Raw genomic sequence first — 20,339 nt, 5'->3', positions numbered from 1 at the left:
AATGTATAAGAGAAAATTTTAGAAAGGTCTTAAATTTAAATGAATTCTTCCTATTTGACCAGTTTTACCTATTCGGCACGACAGTATCAACATATTTAGATGGTATCACTATATATAGTGGTATCACCATACTATTTTTCTGAGGTAAGTCTTTCATCCTCTCTTTGGGATCTAGTCTCCACACACTGATATACCTTTGAAGAACTCGGTTTGTAACTAGATTTCTTAAGTATTAAGGTCAGTGTTATGCTGCTTGCAGAACGGGTTCTTACAGTTCAGGTACTTGCGATGTAGCCGGTGGTGGGTTGTGAGGATTGTGTTTCCTGATGCGAGTCATAGATGATGACTTGCTGTGTGACTGCGTACAAGCTGTTTTGGTAATTCTAGGTAGCGGTCATTAAGCAACCTGCCTCTACTGTGCATCCGTTAAATATTTCATAGCTTCCCTGTGTTATCTGATATTAAAAATTCGCTGGCCTGCTAATTTTACGCGCCTGTGGTCAAAGATCTACTGACGAATCGTTGCTATGTATCCGTGATTATCATCTGGTGTGCCAGCGCTATGTATCTGTGATTATCATCTGGTGTACCAGTGCTATGTATCCGTGATTATCATCCGGTGTACCAGTGCTATGTATCCGTGATTATCTGCTGGTGTACCAGTGCTATGTATCCGTGATTATCATCTGGTGCACCAGTGCTATGTATCCGTGATTGTCATCTGGTGTACCAGTACTATGTATCCGTGATTATCTGCTGGTGTACCAGTGCTATATATCCGTGATTATCTGCTGGTGTACCAGTGCTATGTATCCGTGATTATCCAGTGGTATACCACTACGATGTATCCCCGCTAAACATCCACTGGCTTAACACCCGCATTAAAGAGAATCACATTTTCGTAACCTAGAGTAGGATATTCCAGACAACCTAAATCTTGCATTACGAGCAACTTAGGATACATCCTCTGTGAGGATTGTTTCTCCTTACAAGATTCCAAATTTTTCTTAAAAAAATTTATTTATAGTGATGCTCTTCATGAGACGTTAGAGAAGAGTTTTACTGGTGATTCTACGTTTGAAGGTGTGTGGTTGTTGCAGTAGTTATTGCTGAAGTTTTTTTTGACTTATATGAAATTCTGTGAGGTAGGGAGGGAGGCGAGTAAAAAGTTAGAGAGGGAGAAGAGGAGGAATAGGAGGAATGCAGGAGAGAGAGAGAGGTAAGAAGAAAGAAAGAAGGTAGGGAGGAAAGAAGAGGAAGACAGTGAGATAGGGAAGATAAGAAGACAGGAAAAAAGGAAAGTAGACGGGATGAAGGATAGAGAAAGGCAAGGAGGAAGGAAGGAGAGGAAACGAGAGAAAAAAAGAGAGTAGAAGTGAAGGTGAGGAAGGCAGTGTTAGGCTGTAACTTTGGATGTTAGAGTTAAGAGCTTGTTAGTTAACTCATCAGTGACTCAGAGTTGTTGGGTCGTCATGAATAGAGCTCATCACCCTTAGTGACTTGCGTCGTCACCTTGTGTTACCTAGGTTGCAATTTACGTCGTTACCTGCGCTGTAGCTTACATCGTTACTTGTGCTGCAACCCACGTCTTTACCTGTGCTGCAACCCACGTCGTTACCTGTGCTACAACCCACGTCGTTACCTGTGCTATAACTCACGTCCTTACCTGTGCTGCAACCCACGTCGCTACCTGAGCTTCACCCTACGTTGTTACCTGCGTCATTACCTGTGCTGCACTCTGAGGAGACTGGAACAAGGTCACATAGAAAGAGACTTAAACATATGGCTGAAAAACACATCAGAACATGCGATACTTAGAAAGTGACGTAACCCAAATAAAGAAGTGATGGGGAAGTTTCCGTACACAGCTTCAAGAATAGCTACGACGGGTTCATAAGGCGATGAATTTAATGTGACCATTCGCGAGGGAGCCGGGGCACAGACATGGTAAGTATAGACGTGAATAAGCCATGTGGACTTAGTCTCAGAATTTTGTGCAAGTAGTGCGTGCAACATAGTGGTGGTCGAAGCTAACATCATACACAGTTTCAAGAGTGGGTATGGCAGGGCAGTAAAGCATGTCTTTAGTAGTCAGGGCCAGGGACCATGACTGGACCTAAATAAACAGCTCGTTAAGCATACAGGCAGAGTTAAGTGTGAAGGTGGTTTCTTCAATCCCTGGGTGGAAGGAAAGGGGAATAAGCTGGTTAAGTGGTGTAAGTAAAGAGCACACAAGTTCAGGAGTAAATAGCAACCTAGGGGCGGGTGAGGTTATCAACTTCATGGCAACCTTCTTTATACAGTATACATTATGTTTGTGATCGTCCGAGCTTGTCGAAAAACACTTGAACTGTTTCCTGACATACCTTTTGAGCCTTTTGAGACGGACACACACAGGCACGGACACACACCGACACGGACACACACCGACGCGGACACACACCGACGCGGAGAAACTATTACGAACACAGGTAATGAATGGCCTGCGAGACCTGGTCGTAATGGGAATTGGAGCAAACAAACTCAGCAGTAGACTATAATGTATATTTTGCCTTCACCCACTATATACAGATATGTACACTATGTACAATATGTACAGATATAACAATAAGTGTACACGGTGACAGATGGCAAAGCAGAAGCCAGAGTGCACCATACTCAACCAGCAAGTAGGCAAGTCTGCCAACGTTTCCCGCAAGTGAACCACGTTGCTTCAGCTTTGGCGGGCTTGCCTGTGATTGGCCAATGAACCAAGGTACTGATTTAACGACGGGGACCCTGTCGATCGTTAAACCTTTAGCACCCAGTTCCCTGGTTGGGAGGCAGCCTATATGGGAATGTGACATATGCCAAATAAATTGTAACGTACTCTTTGTATGCCACACAGAGACAGACACAGACTCAGACAGATACAGATGCTGAGTGACACAGATACAGATACTGAGAGACAGATCTGAGAGACAGATACTGAGAGACATATACTGAGAGAGACAGATATAGATACTGAGAGACACAGACATACAGATACTGAGAGGCAGACACATACTGAGAGACACAGACATACACATACTGAGAGACACAGATACAGATACTGAGAGAGACACAGATACAGACACTGAGAGTTACTGAGAAACACAGGCATACAGATACTGAGAGATACAGATACTGAGAGAGAAAGACATAGATACTGCGAGACACAGATGTAGATACTGAGAGAGACAGACATAAAGATACAGATACTGAGAGAGAGAGTTACTGAGACACACAGACATGCAGATACTGAGAGAGATATATATAGATACTGAGAGACCGATACAGATACTGAGAGACATACAGATACTGAGATACAGATACTGAGAGACACACAGATACTGAAACAGTTACTGAGACATACAGCTACTGAGAGAGAGATATAGATACTGCGAGACACAGACAGATATAGATACTGAGACACAGGCATACAGATACTGAGAAATACAGATGCATACTGAGAGACAGATACGGATACAGAGGGAGACATACAGATACTGAGAGATGAGAACAAAAGGGCTCTGGCCGGCTTGTCTGGGGGATAGGAAGAGAGAGAGAGAGAGCTACCTGAAGACATCAGTACATAAGAAAGCCTCCCTCCCTCCTCAGCTCTTATTAACTTTCCTTTCTAAAGAAAACAGCAATAAAAAAAACGAGAAGTGGATCTCTTCTTGACCACCGATCCAACTGTCGGTCCTTGGTGTGTTTTGTTACGTCTGGTTGGTGGAGGTTAATGTTATATGGTGGAGAGGGAACTGAAAGTTCAGGATGGAAAGTGAGATGTTTGAGTGTGACTGGAGATGATCAGTGTGACTGGAAAGACAGATGAAGGAGAGTGTGAATGTTTATAGGGAGGAGAGTGAGTATTCACCTATTTGTGGTTGCAGGGGTCGAGTCGACCGCTACTAGATTCACTCTCTGCTAACTTCGGGAGTCGTTGTGTATTGATTCGGCCTCTAGCACTTCGCTGTGTGTGTGCGTGCGTGCGAGCGACTGGTGCCCGTGTGAGTGCATTGTGATCCTATTAAGGCGCATTGCGCCGTTTCCTGCTGTTTTGCTGTGTTTCCATGGGATGAGGAGGTATATACATCCTCAGTTCCTAAATTCTATTTTTTCTTCTGCTTCTCCCTGAATTATGACTTTTCTCGGAGTCATTGTCTTTCTAAACGCTGCCATCAACATCTGTCTACATCAGTGAGGTATACGTTGAGCTTTGGTACTTAATATCTCACGAGAGAATATCCATACGAGATTAGTCTCTCTCATACCTGTACTTTGAGGGGGAATGTATACTTCTGGCCAACTTGGGGTCGTCATTCTTTAGAGTGATTAATGGCTCACTGAGCAGAGTATTGTTGTGACTTTGGTATTTTACTCGTTTCTTTATTCTCACCAGTATATGTTCCATCTCCTTTAAGTAAGATCCTTTATTAGAGTTTGCCTTATTTCATTTATAACTTTTTGTTTCCTCTGCATCTCCTGCACTCTATATAATGCATTCGAATGGGCCTAACATGTCGTGTATAGTATTCTTAATTAGTCCTTGTTAAATACCCAAATTCTGTTCCAGGATTTACCGGTCTCGCCTAAGCTGCTTGTGTAATCCACTTTGTGTGTTCCTCTGGTGACATGTTCTACATTTCTGTTTTTCTAATGTCACGTCTTTTTTTATTACAACCTCATCATTATCTCATTGGGAGTCGGACTTGAAACCGTCAGCAAACATTAACTTTGTCTTTGTCTCCTTTACCTTGTCATCGGGTTGCTTCTCGTGTGTCTTTAATAATCTTGTTACTGTACTCTTCTGGTTCAACATTGCCCTCCATTACCTCACTTGGAAGTTTTCCATTCCTGTCCATCACAGTGTCTCTACTAATCTTTATTTTCTCGTAAATTTAGGGTCTTCTTCCATTTGTCACTAATTGTATAAAGTGCCCCGTGATGTTCCCTACACACCACTAACCAAGGGGGGAATTGGGTGTGCATGGGCAACATAGGATTAGGGGAAAAGAATGAGAAGTGGAGATAGTATCTTAGATCGATTCAATGATTGAATTATTCAATGGAAGCGGGAACTGTTTTATGGGCCAGGGGTTAAAGTAATCTTTTTCTCCCTCTCTTCTTATCTGTCTCCCTTTCCCATATATCACCTCTCTTCTTTTGCATAATCTTTCTTTCTCTCCTTCCTACCCAAACACTGCCAGCCCTTCTTTCCTTCTCTCTCTCTCTCTCTCTCTCTCTCTCTCTCTCTCTCTCTCTCTCTCTCTCTCTCTCTCTCCCTCTCCCTCTCCCTCTCCCTCTCCCTTCTCTCCGACTCCCGCTTTCTCTCTTCACATTCGAGTTCCCTCACTGTGTCCTCCCCCACACTCCCAGGGGCGAGAAGAGGACACACAGGAAACAAATTATCCTCAGTAATTGGTGGTTGACAAGGCAATTAGCCTCGGCCTCGTTTTGTTTTGGGTGATAATGGCGCAGAAATACCTGTGCCTTTTTATTTTGTTCCAGAGTGCTTGTTAACATTTCTGATTGCCGCAGCAGAGTCAGTTTCCCTGGCAGTGATGACTTCATGGTCGGATTCCAACAACGAAGGCGGCGTGTGAACAAGTGCACGCCAGAGCACCTTCATGTACACGCGCGCATCCTCGCACTGACGCATGTACTAGCGCGCGCGCGCACACACACACACACACACACACACACACACACACACACACACACACACACACACACACACACACACACACACACACACACACACACACACACACACCTAACACACACACCTAACACACACACAGGGATGTTACGAAGTATTTCTTCAGGCACAGAGTTGTTAGAAAGTGGAATAGTCTGGAGAGTGATGTAGTGGAGGCAGGATCAATACATAACTTTAAGAAGAGGTATAATAAAGCTCATGGAACAGGGAGAGAGTGGTCCTGGTAGCGACCAGTGAAGAGGCGAGGCCAGGAGCTATGAATTGACCCCTACAACCACAGTTAGGTGAGTGTTGGACACAATACATACAACCGAAGAAAAAGTGAAGAGGCTGCTAAGTGAGCTAGTTACCTCAAAGGCGATGGGGCCGGATAACATCTCTCCTTGGGTACTCAGAGAGGGGGCAGAGGCGCTACGTGTACCACTAACAACAATCTTCAACACATCTTTCGAAACAGGGCGACTGTTTGAGGTATGGAAGACAGCAAATATAATCCCAATTTTTAAGGAGACAGACCAGTGTCACTGACATGAATAGTATGCAAAGTCATTGAGAAGATAATCAGGGGAAGAGGGAGCACCTAGAAAGAAATGAGCTTAACGCCAACGAGCACGGTTTCAAGGACGGCAAATCCTGTGTCACAAACCTACCGAACTTCTATAACAGGATGGCAGCAGTAAGACACGAGAGAAGAGGGGGGGGATAGATAGCGTTTTTTTGGACTGCAAGAAGGTGTTTATGACACATTTCCACACGAGATTAGTGCAAAAGCTGGAGGAGCAAGCAGGGATAACAGGGAAGGCACTTCAGTGGATCAGGGAATACCTGTCGGGAAGACATCAGCGAGTCATGATACGTGACGAGGTGTCAGAGTGGGCGCCTGTGACGAGCGGGGCTCCACAGGGATCAGTCCTAGGACCAGTGCTGTTTCTGGTATATGTGAACGACATGACGGAAGGAATAGACTTGGAAGTGTCCCTGTTTGCAGATGTGAAGTTGATGAGAAGAATTCAGTCGGACGAGGACCAGTCAGAATTACAAAGGGATCTGGATAGGCTGCAGGCCTGGTGCAGAAACTGGCTCTTGAAGTTCAACCTCACCAAGTGCAAAGTTATGAAGATTAGGGAAGTGCAAAGAAGACCGCAGACGGAGTACAGTCTAGGAAGGACCAGAGACTAGAAACCTAACTCAAGGAAAAGGATCTTGGGGTGAGTATAATACTGAGCACATCTGAGGCGCACATCAATCAAATAACTGCTGCAGCATACGGGCACCTAGCAAACCTAAGAAGAGCATTCCGGAATCTCAATAAAGAATCGTTCAGGACCCTGTACACCGTATACGTTAGGCCTATATTGGAGTATACATCAACAGTTTGAAACCTACACCTAGCCAGGCACGTAAGGAAATTAGAGTGCAAAGGTTTGCAATAAGACTAGTCCCGGAGCTAAGGGGTATGTCCTACGAGGAGAGGTTAAGGGGAATCGACCCGACGACACCGGAGGACAGGAGAGATAGGGGGGAACATGATAACGACGTATAAAAGACTGAGAAGAATCGACAAGATGGACAGACAGGATGTTCCAGAAATGGGACACAGCAACAAGGGATCACAGCTGGAAGTTGACAACTCAGATGAATCACAGGGATGTTAGGAAGTATTCCTTTAGTCACAGAGTAGTCAGGAAGTGGAATAATCTGCGAAGTGATGTAGTGGAGGCAGGATCCATACATAGCTTTAAGAAGAGGTATGATAAAGGTCATGGAGCAGGAAGAGTGACCTAGTAGCGACCAATGAAGAGGCGGGGTCAGGGGCTGTGAATCGGCCCCTGCAAACACATCTAGGTGAGTACAACTAGATGAGTATACACCCACTCACCTGCGCATATATGCAACAGATGGATATTGAACTTCCTAACAAATGGAATCCAAAGAGTAATGCTAAACGGAGTAAAATCAAGAGGACGTCACGTTCAGAAGTGTTCGCCATTCTTAAATCTGACAGACATAAATCATAGAACAGTATCTTCCTTTGTACTCTCGTATTTGTGTTTGCAGGGGTCGAGTCGGAGCTCCTGGCTGTGTGTGTGTGTACTCACCTATTTGTACTCACCTATTTGTGGTTGCAGGGGTCGAGTCCTAGCTCCTGGCCCCGCCTCTTCACTGGTTGCTACTAGACCCTCTCTCTCCCCGCTCCATGAGCTTTATCAAACCTCGTCTTAAAACTGTGTATGGTTCCTGCCTCCACTACGTCATTTTCTAGGCTATTCCACTGCCTTACAACTCTATGACTGAAGAAATACTTCCTACTATCTCTCTGACTCATTTGTGTCTTCAACTTCCAATTGTGGCCTCTTGTTTCTGTGTCCCCTCCCTGGAACATCCTGTCTTTGTCCACCTTGTCTATTCCACGCAGTATTTTATATGTCGTTATCATGTCTTCCCTGACCCTCCTGTCCTCCAGTGTCGTCAGGCCGATTTCCCTTAATCTTTCTTCATAGGACATTCCCCTTAGCTCTGGAACTAACCTTGTCGCAAACCTTTGTACTTTCTCTAGTTTCTTGACGTGCTTTATCAAGTGCGGGTTCCAAACAGGTGCTGCATACTCCAGTATGGGCCTGACATACACGGTGTACAGTGTCTTGAATGATTCCTTACTAAGGTATCGGAATGCTGTTCTCAGGTTTGCCAGGCGCCCATATGCTGCAGCAGTTATCTGATTGATGTGTGCTTCCGGAGACATGCTCGGTGTTATACTCACCCCAAGATCTTTCTCCTTGAGTGAGGTTTGCAGTCTTTGGCCACCTAGCCTATACTCTGTCTGTGGTCTTCTGTGCCCTTCCCCTATCTTCATGACTTTGCATTTGGCAGGATTAAATTCGAGAAGCCATTTGCTGGACCAGGTGTCCAGTCTGTCCAGGTCTCTTTGAAGTCCTGCCTGGTCCTCATCAGATTTAATTCTCCTCATTAACTTCACATCATCTGCAAACAGCGACACTTCTGAGTCTAACCCTTCCGTCATGTCGTTCACATATACCAAAAATAGCACTGGTCCTAGGACCGACCCCTGTGGGACCCCGCTCGTCACAGGTGCCCACTGTGATACATCATTACGTACCATGACTCGTTGTTGCCTCCCTGTCAGGTATTCTCTGATCCATTGCAGTGCCCTTCCTGTTATATGCACCTGATGCTCTAGCTTCTGCACTAATCTCTTGTGAGGAACTGTGTCAAAGGCCTTCTTGCAGTCCAAGAAGATGCAATCAACCCACCCCTCTCTCTCGTGTCTTACTTCTGTTATTTTATCATAAAACTCCAGAAGGTTTGTGACGCAAGATTTGCCTTCCGTGAATCCGTGCTGGTTGGCATTTATACTCTTGTTCCGTTCCAGGTGCTCCACCACTCTCCTCCTGATAATCTTCTCCATAATTTTGCATACTATACACGTCAATGACACAGGTCTATAGTTTAGTGTCTCTTTTCTGTCTCCTTTTTTAAAAATGGGAACTACATTTGCCGTCTTCCATACCTCAGGCAGTTGCCCAGTTTCCAGGGACGTGTTGAAGATTGTGGTAAGTGGCACGCAAAACATATCTGCTCCCTCTCTAAGGACCCACGGGGAGATGTCTGGTCCCATTGCCTTTGAGGTATCGATGTCCCTTAGCAGTTTCTTCACCTCCTCCTCATCTGTATGTATGTCGTCCAACACTTGTTGGTGTATTCCTTGCTGGTGTCCCCATCTGTTCTGTCCCCCCAGAGTCCTTCCTGTCTCTACTGTAAATACTTCCTTAAATCTCGTGTTGAGCTCCTCACATACCTCTTGATCGTTTCTTGTGAGTTCTCCACCTTCTTTCCTCAGCCTTATCACCTGGTCCTTGACTGTTGTCTTCCTCCTAATGTGGCTATACAGCAGTTTCGGGTCAGATTTGACTTTCGATGCTATGTCGTTTTCATACTGTCGCTGGGCCTCCCTCCTTATCTGTGCATACTCGTTTCTGGCTCTTCTACTAATCTCCTTGTTTTCCTGGGTCCTATGCCTCCTGTACCTTTTCCATTCTCTGTTGCACTTAGTTTTTGCCTCCCTACACCTTCGGGTAAACCAAGGACTCGTTTTGGTCTTCCTATTATTTCTGTTTCCCTTGGGAACAAAACTTTCCTCTGCCTCCTTGCACTTTGTTGCCACATATTGCATCATCTCGTTTACTGATTTTCCTACCATTTCTCTGTCCCACTGAACCTCCTGCAGGAAGTTTCTCATACCTGTGTAGTCCCCCCTTTTATAGTTTGGCCTGTCCCCTTCAGTTCCTGTTACCTTCTCCACTTGTAACTCTACTATATAGTCAAAACTCAGAACCACGTGATCGCTAGCTCCAAGGGGCCTCTCGTAAGTGATGTCCTCAATGTCTGAACTGCTCAGGGTGAACACAAGATCCAGTCTTGCTGGCTCATCCTCCCCTCTCTCTCTGGTTGTGTCCCTGACATGTTGATGCATGAGGTTTTCAAGTACCACATCCATCATCTTGGCTCTCCATGTTTCGGGACCCCCATGTGGCTCCAGGTTCTCCCAGTCGATCTCCCTGTGGTTGAAATCGCCCATTACCAGTAACTTTGCTCTGCTCGAGTGAGCTCTTCTTGCCACCTTAGCCAGTGTGTCCACCATCACCCTGTTGTTTTCTTCGTACTCCTCTCTTGGCCTCCTGCAGTTCTGTGGTGGGTTATACATCACTCCAATGACTACTTTATGTTCTCCGGACTGAATTGTACCTACAGTGTAGTCTCTTTCTCCAATCATGTCCATGCCTTCCATTTCCTCAAATCCCCATCGGTGTTTTATGAGCAGTGCAACCCCTCCTCCCCCTCTACTCCTTCTATCTTTCCTCAGGATCTGATATCCTGTTGGGAAGACTGTGTCTGTTATTGTCTCAGCGAGTTTTGTTTCTGTGACTGCTATGATGTCTGGGGATTTTTCACTGATTCTTTCGTTCCACTCCTCATGTTTATTCGTTATTCCATCTGCGTTTGTGTACCAAACGCACACACACGTGTGTGTGTGTGTGTGTGTGTGTGTGTGTTATGCAGGTTTCTGCATTAATGTGAAGTTTATAAAATAACGTGCTTATAGTAAACAAAAGTGCTCTGTAATTTATAAATATTGTCATCAGTTTGTGGGCGCTTGTAGGGAGCGACGTCGCGGCGTGACTGTTGTAGCAGTGTGACTGTTGTAGCAGTGTGACTGTTGTAGCAGTGTGACTGTTGTAGCAGTGTGACTGTTGTAGCAGTGTGACTGTTGTAGCAGTGTGACTGTTGTAGCAGTGTGACTGTTGTAGCAGTGTGACTGCTGTAGCAGTGTGACTGCTGTAGCAGTGTGACTGTTGTAGCAAGTGTGACTGTTGTAGCAGTGTCTTGTAGCAGTGTGACTGTTGTAGCAGTGTGACTGTTGTAGCAGTGTGACTCTTGAAGCAGTGTGACTGTTGTAGCAGTGTGACTGTTGTAGCAGTGTGACTGTTGTAGCAGTGTGACTGTTGAAGCAGTGTGACTGTTGTAGCAGTGTGACTGTTGTAGCAGTGTGACTGTTGTAGCAGTGTGACTGTTGTAGCAGTGTGACTGTTGTAGCAGTGTGACTGTTGTAGCAGTGTGACTGCTGTAGCAGTGTGACTGTTGTGGCAGTGTGACTGCTGTAGCAGTGTGACTGTTGTGGCAGTGTGACTATTGTAGCAGTGTGACTGTTGTGGCAGTGTGACTGTTGTAGCAGTGTGACTGTTGTAGCAGTGTGACTGTTTTAGCAGTGTCTTGTAGCAATGTAACTGTTGTAGCAGTGTGACTGTTGTAGCAGTGTGACTGTTTTAGCAGTGTGACTGTTATAGCAGTGTGACTGTTGTAGCAGTGTGACTGTTGTAGCAGTGTGACTGTTGTAGCAGTGTGACTGTTGTAGCAGTGTGACTGTTGTAGCAGTGTGACTGTTGTGGCAGTGTGACTGCTGTAGCAGTGTGACTGTTGTGGCAGTGTGACTGTTGTGGCAGGGTGACTGTTGTAGCAGTGTGACTGTTGTAGCAGTGTGACTGCTGTAGCAGTGTGACTGTTGTGGCAGTGTGACTGTTGAAGCAGTGTGACTGTTGTGGCAGTGTGACTGCTGTAGCAATGTGACTGTTGTAGCAGTGTGACTGTTGTGGCAGTGTGACTACTGTAGCAGTGTGACTGTTGTAGCAGTGTGACTGCTGTAGCAGTGTGACTGTTGTAGCATTGTGACTGTTGTGGCAGTGTGACTGTTGTAGCAGTGTGACTGTTGTAGCAGTGTGACTGTTGTAGCAGTGTGACTGTTGTAGCAGTGTGACTGTTGTAGCAGTGTGACTGCTGTAGCAGTGTGACTGTTGTGGCAGTGTGACTGTTGTAGCAGTGTGACTGTTGTAGCAGTGTGACTGTTTTAGCAGTGTGACTGTTGTGGCAGTGTGACTGTTGTAGCAGTGTGACTGTTGTGGCAGTGTTACTGCTGTAGCAGTGTGACTGTTGTAGCAGTGTGACTGTTGTAGCAGTGTGACTGTTTTAGCAGTGTCTTGTAGCAATGTAACTGTTGTAGCAGTGTGACTGTTGTAGCAGTGTGACTGTTTTAGCAGTGAGACTGTTATAGCAGTGTGACTGTTGTAGCAGTGTGACTGTTGTAGCAGTGTGACTGTTGTAGCAGTGTGACTGTTGTGGCAGTGTGACTGTTGTGGCAGTGTGACTGTTGTAGCAGTGTGACTGTTGTAGCAGTGTGAGTGTTGTAGCAGTGTGACTATTGTAGCAGTGTCTTGTAGCAATGTAACTGTTGTAGCAGTGTGACTGTTGTAGCAGTGTGACTGTTTTAGCAGTGTGACTGTTGTAGCAGTGTGACTGTTGTAGCAGTGTGGCTGTTGTAGCAGTGTGACTGCTGTAGCAGTGTGACTGCTGTAGCAGTGTGACTGCTGTAGCAGTGTGACTGTTGTAGCAAGTGTGACTGTTGTAGCAGTGTCTTGTAGCAGTGTGACTGTTGTAGCAGTGTGACTGTTGTAGCAGTGTGACTGTTGTAGCAGTGTGACTGTTGTAGCAGTGTGACTGTTGAAGCAGTGTGACTGTTGTAGCAGTGTGACTGTTGTAGCAGTGTGACTGTTGTAGCAGTGTGACTGTTGAAGCAGTGTGACTGTTGTAGCAGTGTGACTGTTGTAGCAGTGTGACTGTTGTAGCAGTGTGACTGTTGTAGCAGTGTGACTGTTGTAGCAGTGTGACTGTTGTAGCAGTGTGACTGTTGTAGCAGTGTCACTGCTGTAGCAGTGTGACTGTTGTGGCAGTGTGACTGCTGTAGCAGTGTGACTGTTGTGGCAGTGTGACTATTGTAGCAGTGTGACTGTTGTGGCAGTGTGACTGTTGTAGCAGTGTGACTGTTGTAGCAGTGTGACTGTTTTAGCAGTGTCTTGTAGCAATGTAACTGTTGTAGCAGTGTGACTGTTGTAGCAGTGTGACTGTTTTAGCAGTGTGACTGTTATAGCAGTGTGACTGTTGTAGCAGTGTGACTGTTGTAGCAGTGTGACTGTTGTAGCAGTGTGACTGTTGTAGCAGTGTGACTGTTGTAGCAGTGTGAGCAGTGTGACTGTTGTAGCAGTGTGAGCAGTGTGACTGTTAGCAGTAGCAGTGTGACTCTTGTAGCAGTGTGACTGTTGTTGCAGTGTGACTGTTGTAGCAGTGTGACTGTTGTAGCAGTGTGACTGTTGTAGCAGTGTGACTGTTGTAGCAGTGTGACTGTTGTAGCAGTGTGACTGCTGTAGCAGTGTGACTGTTGTAGCATTGTGACTGTTGTGGCAGTGTGACTGTTGTAGCAGTGTGACTGTTGTAGCAGTGTGACTGTTGTAGCAGTGTGACTGTTGTAGCAGTGTGACTGCTGTAGCAGTGTGACTGTTGTGGCAGTGTGACTGTTGTAGCAGTGTGACTGTTGTAGCAGTGTGATTGTGACTGTTGTAGCAGTGTGACTGTTGTAGCAGTGTGACTGTTGTAGCAGTGTAACTGTTGTAGCAGTGTAACTGTTGTAGCAGTGTGACTGTTGTAGCAGTGTGACTGTTGTAGCAGTGTGATTGTGACTGTTGTAGCAGTGTGACTGTTGTAGCAGTGTGACTGTTGTTGCAGTGTGACTGTTGTAGCAGTGTGACTGTTGTAGCAGTGTGACTGTTGTAGCAGTGTGACTGTTGTAGCAGTGTGACTGTTGTAGCAGTGTGACTGTTGTAGCAGTGTGACTGTTGTAGCAGTGTGACTGTTGTAGCAGTGTGACTGTTGTAGCAGTGTGACTGTTGTAGCAGTGTGACTGTTGTAGCAGTGTGACTGTTGTAGCAGTGTGACTGTTGTAGCAGTGTGACTGTTGTAGCAGTGTGACTGTTGTAGCAGTGTGACTGTTGTAGCAGTGTGACTGTTGTAGCAGTGTGACTGTTGTAGCAGTGTGACTGTTGTAGCAGTGTGAATGTAGCAGTGTGACTGTTGTAGCAGTGTGACTGTTGTAGTGTGACTGTTGCAGTGTGACTGTTGTAGCAGTGTGACTGTAGCAGTGTGACTGTTTTAGCAGTGTGACTGTTGTAGCAGTGTGACTGTTGTAGCAGTGTGACTGTTGTAGCAGTGTGACTGTTATAGCAGTGTGACTGTTGTAGCAGTGTGACTGTTGTAGCAGTGTGACTGTTGTAGCAGTGTGACTGTTGTAGCAGTGTGACTGTTGTAACTGTGAATGTTGTAGCAGTGTGAATGTTGTAGCAGTGTGACTGTTGTAGCAGTGTGACTGTTGTAGCAGTGTGACTGTTGTAGCAGTGTGACTGTTGTAGCAGTGTGACTGTTGTAGCAGTGTGACTGTTGTAGCAGTGTGACTGTTGTAGCAGTGTGACTGTTGTAGCAGTGTGACTGTTGTAGCAGTGTGACTGTTGTAGCAGTGTCTTGTAGCAATGTAACTGTTGTAGCAGTGTGACTGTTGTAGCAGTGTGAATGTTGTAGCAGTGTGAATGTTGTAGCAGTGTGACTGTTGTAGCAGTGTCTTGTAGCAATGTAACTGTTGTAGCAGTGTGACTATTGTAGCAGTGTGACTGTTGTAGCAGTGTGACTGTTGTAGCAGTGTGACTTGTAGCAGTGTGACTGTTGTAGCAGTGTGACTGTTGTAGCAGTGTTACTGTTGTAGCAGTGTGACTGTTGTAGCAGTGTGACTGTTGTAGCAGTGTGACTGTTGTAGCAGTGTGACTGTTGTAGCAGTGTGACTGTTGTAGCAGTGTGACTGTTGTAGCAGTGTGACTATTGTAGCAGTGTGACTGTTGTAGCAGTGTGACTGTTGTAGCAGTGTGACTGTTGTAGCAGTGTGACTGTTGTAGCAGTGTGACTGTTGTAGCAGTGTGACTGTTGTAGCAGTGTGACTGTTTTAGCAGTGTGACTATTGTAGCAGTGTGACTGTTGTAGCAGTGTGACTGTTGTAGCAGTGTGACTGTTTTAGCAGTGTGACTGTTTTAACAGTGTGACTGTTATAGCAGTGTGACTGTTGTAGCAGTGTGACTGTTGTAGCAGTGTGACTGTTATAGCAGTGTGACTGTTGTAGCAGTGTGACTGTTTTAGCAGTGTGACTGTTGTAGCAGTGTCTTGTAGCAGTGTAACTGTTGTAGCAGTGTGACTGTTTTAGCAGTGTGACTGTTTTAGCAGTGTGACTATTGTAGCAGTGTGACTGTTGTAGCAGTGTGACTGTTTTAGCAGTGTGACTGTTGTAGCAGTGTGACTGTTTTAGCAGTGTGACTGTTTTAGCAGTGTGACTGTTGTAGCAGTGTGACTATTGTAGCAGTGTGACTGTTGTAGCAGTGTGACTGTTGTAGCAGTGTGACTGTTGTAGCAGTGTGACTGTTGTAGCAGTGTGACTGTTGTAGCAGTGTGACTGTTGTAGCAGTGTGACTGTTGTAGCAGTGTGACTGTTGTAGCAGTGTGACTGTTGTAGCAGTGTGACTGTTGTAGCAGTGTGACTGTTATAGCAGTGTGAATGTTGTAGCAGTGTCTTGTAGCAGTGTGACTGTTGTAGCAGTGTCTTGTAGCAGTGTGACTGTTGTAGCAGCGTCTTGTAGCAGTGTAACTGTTGTAGCAGTGTGACTGTTTTAGCAGTGTGACTGTTGTAGCAGTGTCTTGTAGCAGTGTAACTGTTGTAGCAGTGTAACTGTTGTAGCAGTGTGACTGTTTTAGCAGTGTGACTGTTTTAGCAGTGTGTCTGTTGTAGCAGTGTGACTGTTGTAGCAGTGTGACTGTTGTAGCAGTGTGACTGTTGTAGCAGTGTGGCTGTTTTAGCAGTGTGACTGTTGTAGCAGTGTGACTGTTTTAGCAGTGTGACTGTTTTAGCAGTGTGACTGTTTTAGCAGTGTGACTGTTGTAGCAGTGTGACTGTTATAGCAGTGTAACTATTGTAGCAGTGTGACTGTTGTAGCAGTGTGACTGTTTTAGCAGTGTGACTGTTTTAGCAGTGTGACTGTTGTAGCAGTGTGACTGTTGTAGCAGTGTGACTGTTTTAGCAGTGTAACTGTTGTAGCAGTGTGACTGTTATAGCAGTGTAACTATTGTAGCAGTGTGACTGTTGTAGCAGTGTGACTGCTGTAGCAGTGTGACTGTTATAGCAGTGTAACTATTGTAGCAGTGTGACTGTTGTAGCAGTGTGACTGTTGTAGCAGTGTGACTGTTGTAGCAGTGTGACTGTTGTAGCAGTGACTGTTTTAGCAGTGTGACTGTTTTATCTGTGTGACTGTTGTAGCAGTGTGACTATTGTATCAGTGTGACTGTTGTAGCAGTGTGTAGTAGTGTTGTAGCAGTGTGAGCAGTGTTGTTTCAGCAGTGTGACTGTTGTAGCAGTGTGACTGTTGTAGCAGTGTGACTGTTGTAGCAGTGTGACTGTTTTAGCAGTGTGACTGTTGTAGCAGTGTGACTGTTGTAGCAGTGTGACTGTTGTGGCAGTGTGACTGTTGTAGCAGTGTGACTGTTGTAGCAGTGTGACTGTTGTAGCAGTGTGACTGTTGTAACTGTGAATGTTGTAGCAGTGTGACTGTTGTAGCAGTGTGACTGTTGTAGCAGTGTGGTTGTTGTAACAGTGTGACTGTTGTAGCAGTGTGACTGTTGTAGCAGTGTGACTGTTTTAGCAGTGTGACTGTTTTAGCAGTGTGACTGTTTTAGCAGTGTGACTGTTTTAGCAGTGTGACTGTTGTAGCAGTGTGACTGTTGTAGCAGTGTGACTGTTGTAGCAGTGTGACTGTTTTAGCAGTGTGACTGTTGTAGCAGTGTGACTGTTTTAGCAGTGTGACTGTTTTTAGCAGTGTGACTGCTGTAGCAGTGTGACTGTTGTAGCAGTGTGACTGTTGTAGCAGTGTGACTGTTGTAGCAGTGTGACTGTTGTAGCAGTGTGACTGTTGTAGCAGTGTGACTGTTGTGGCAGTGTGACTGTTGTAGCAGTGTGACTGTTGTAGCAGTGTGACTGTTGTAGCAGTGTGACTATTGTAGCAGTGTGACTGTTGTAGCAGTGTGACTGTTGAAGCAGTGTCACTGTTGTAGCAGTGTGACTGTTGTAGCAGTGTGAATGTTGTAGCAGTGTGACTGTTGTAGCAGTGTGAATGTTGTAGCAGTGTGACTGTTGTAGCAGTGTGACTGTTGTAGCAGTGTGACTGTTGTAGCAGTGTGACTGTTGTAGCAGTGTGACTGTTGTAGCAGTGTGACTGTTTTAGCAGTGTGACTGTTGTAGCAGTGTGACTGTTGTAGCAGTGTGACTGTTGTAGCAGTGTGACTGTTGTAGCAGTGTGACTGTTGTAGCAGTGTGACTGTTGTAGCAGTGTGACTGTTGTAGCAGTGTGACTGTTGTAGCAGTGTGACTGTTGTAGCAGTGTGACTGTTGTAGCAGTGTGACTGTAGTAGCAGTGTGACTGTAGTAGCAGTGTGGCTGTTGTAGCAGTGTGACTGTTGTAGCAGTGTGACTGTTGTAGCAGTGTGACTGTTTTAGCAGTGTGACTGTTGTAGCAGTGTGACTGTTGTAGCAGTGTGACTGTTGTAGCAGTGTGACTGTTGTAGCAGTGTGACTGTTGTAGCAGTGTGACTGTTGTGATAGCGTCTCGAGGGAGAGGGTCGCTGGGAGGCTGTGTTGGAGGAAGGTTGAGTTAAGTAGTGTGATTTTTTTTTTTTTATATATTCAGGCCGTAAGTTGTGTGTGGGTTTTGTTTTATGCTCATGTGGGCCGTGGGAGGTGCCCGGCCTATATTTTGTTTGTAGGCTCATGTGAGTTGTGGAGAGTACACAATAGCACTTTTACCAGCAGGCTGAAAACCGGCAGGAAGTATGGCGACTCACAGACGCCATGAATAACGGTAAGACACACTTGCAACAGTTATGTATCTTTATTGTATCTTCGGAATAAAGATATCTAACTGTTGAACATGTGTGTTACTTACCAACCTGTGGGTACCGTAAACCATTTTAATAGTCACACCATTAATAATGTATAATTTTCCTATGGCCTCACTATGACTTTTGTGTGTTTTATGACCCTGGTAGGTTTAGCGCTTCCTTTTGACTCTCATAATAATAATCTCGCAAGTTTAGCACTTAGTTTTCATTTCAGTAATAATATGGCCAGACTTGGAGCAACTTGTGAAAGTCTGCTGGTGTATTGTATTTTTGCAACCAGGTTGTACGTATTTTGTATATGTTTACTTTTCTACAGGTGAGCTTATCTGTTTTTCTTGGTAATCAAACCTTAAGTATTGACCACATGTTCAACATTTTGTGTAGCTTACGAAGTATATTAGGGCTTACGTTGGTTCATTTTTAAATAACACAGCGCTCATGCACGCACGCACACATACAAACACACACACACACACACACACACACACACACACACACACGCGCGCGCGCGCGCGCACGCACACACACACACAGGTAATCAGGCTAAGGAAGGAAGGAGGAGAGACAACAAGAAATGACCGTGAAGTATGTGAGGAACTCAACAAGAGATTTAAAGAAGTGTTCACAGAGGAGACAGAAGGGGCTCCAGGAAGACGTAGAGGTGGGGCACACCACCAAGTGCTGGACACAGTACACACAACCAAAGAAGAAGTGAAGAGGCTTCTGAGTGAGCTAGATACCTCAAAGGCAATGGGAGGGATAACATCTCTCCATGGGTCCTGAGAGAGGGAGCAGAGGCGCTGTGTGTACCCCTAACAACAGTATTCAATACATCTATCGAAACAGGGAGATTCCCTGAGGCATGGAAGACAGCAAATGTAGTCCCAATCTTTAAAAGAGGAGACAGACATGAAGCACTAAACTACAGACCAGTGTCACTGACATGTATGGTATGCAAAGTCATGGAGAAGATTATCAGGAGAAGAGTGGTGGAACACCTAGAAAGGAATGATCTCATCAACAGCAGCCAACATGGTTTCAGGGATGGGAAATCCTGTGTAACAAACCTACTGAAGTTCTATGGCATGGCGACAGCAGTAAGACAAGAGAGAGAGAGGGTTGGGTGGATTGCATTTTCATGGACTGCAAGAAGGCGTTTGACACAGTTCCACACAAGAGATTAGTGCAAAAACTGGAGGACCAAGCACGGATAACAGGGAAGGCACTACAATGGATCAGGGAATACTTGTCAGGAAGACAGCAGCGAGTCATGGTACGTGGCGAGGTGTCAGAGTGGGCACCTGTGACCAGCGGGGTCACACAGGGGTTAGTCCTAGGACCAGTGCTGTTTCTGATATTTGTGAACGACATGACGGAAGGAATAGACTCCGAAGTGTCCCTGTTTGCAGATGACGTGAAGTTGATGAGAAGAATTCATTCGATCGAAGACCAGGCAGAACTACAAAGGGATCTGGACAGGCTGCAGACCTGGTCCAGCAATTGGCTGTCGGAGTTCAACCCCACCAAGTGCAAAGTCATGAAGATTGGGGATGGGCAAAGAAGACCGCAGACGGAGTACAGTCTAGGGGACCAGAGACTACAAACCTCACTCAAGGAAAAAGATCTTGGGTTGAGTATAACACCAGGCACATCTCCTGAAGCGCACATCAACCAAATAACTGCTGCAGCATATGGGCGCCTGGCATTCCGACATCTTAATAAGGAATCGTTCAGGACCCTGTACACCGTGTACGTTAGGCCCATATTGGAGTATGCGACACCAGTTTGGAACCCACACCTAGCCAAGCACGTAAAGAAACTAGAGAAAGTGCAAAGGTTTGCAACAAGACTAGTTCCAGAGCTAGAGGTATGTCCTATGAGGAGAGGTTAAGGGAAATCAACCTGACGACACTGGAGGACAGGAGAGATAGGGGGGACATGATAACGACATACAAAATACTGAGAGGAATTGACAAGGTGAACAAAGACAGGATGTTCCAGAGATGGGACACAGCAACAAGGGGACGCAGTTGGAAGTTGAAGACAGATGAATCACAGGGATGTTAGGAAGTATTTCTTCAGCCACAGAGTAGTCAGGAGGCAGGATCCATACATAGCTTTAAGCAGAGGTATGATAAAGCTCACGGTTCAGGGGGAGTGACCTAGTAGCGACCAGTGAAGAGGTGGGGCCAGGAGCTTGACTCGACCC

The sequence above is a fragment of the Cherax quadricarinatus genome, chromosome 9 (genome assembly GCF_038502225.1).
Source record: "Cherax quadricarinatus isolate ZL_2023a chromosome 9, ASM3850222v1, whole genome shotgun sequence".
NCBI classification, from domain to species: Eukaryota; Metazoa; Arthropoda; class Malacostraca; order Decapoda; family Parastacidae; genus Cherax; species Cherax quadricarinatus.
This window is presented reverse-complemented; position numbering follows the sequence as displayed.